Source organism: Solanum tuberosum, unplaced genomic scaffold (genome assembly GCF_000226075.1).
Source record: "Solanum tuberosum cultivar DM 1-3 516 R44 unplaced genomic scaffold, SolTub_3.0 scf00046, whole genome shotgun sequence".
NCBI classification, from domain to species: Eukaryota; Viridiplantae; Streptophyta; class Magnoliopsida; order Solanales; family Solanaceae; genus Solanum; species Solanum tuberosum.
The window spans coordinates 1,314,234-1,314,950 of NW_006238971.1; positions in this window are offsets into that span (position 1 = coordinate 1,314,234).

Below are 717 nucleotides of genomic sequence, written 5' to 3' on the forward strand. Positions count from 1 at the left end.
TTTGAAATCCCTCCTTCTCTTTGGTAACGATCACAAGACTTTACGAAATCATGAGCACCTTGGTGGATGGTAGGCCAGTAGTATCCACACTGCAAAATCTTATGTGCAGTCCGAATACCACTATGATGCCCACCAATGGGCGATGAATGGCATGCTTCAAGTACACTCAACATCTCAACCTCAGTCACACAACGTCGAATAATCCCATCCGCACAACTACGATACAAATAAGGTTCATCCCAAAAGAATTTCTTCACATCATGCATAAAAATTTTCCTTTGGTGAAAAGACAAATTGAGGGGCACAATATCGCTTGCCAAATAGTTAGCGAAGTCTGCGAACGAAGGGATCAAATCATGAGAAGCAGCGAATACCTGTTCATCTGGAAAAGCATAATTAATTTCAGCCCTATCTCTAAGTTTTAGCATAGCCTCTTCCTCTAATCTGGACAAGTGATCGGCAACTTGATTTTCGGTTCCTTTTCTATCTTTTACCACAAAATCAAACTCTTGCAGCAACAATACCCATCTAATTAATCTTGGTTTTGCATCTATTTTCGTCATCAAATACCTAAATGCAGAATGGTCAGTATACACTATGACCTTAGTACCCAGCAAGTAGGATCGAAATTTCTCGAATGAAAAAACCACCGCAAGAAGTTCTTGTTCGGTCACAATATAATTCTTCTGGGCCACATTTAGAGCCTTGCTAGCATAG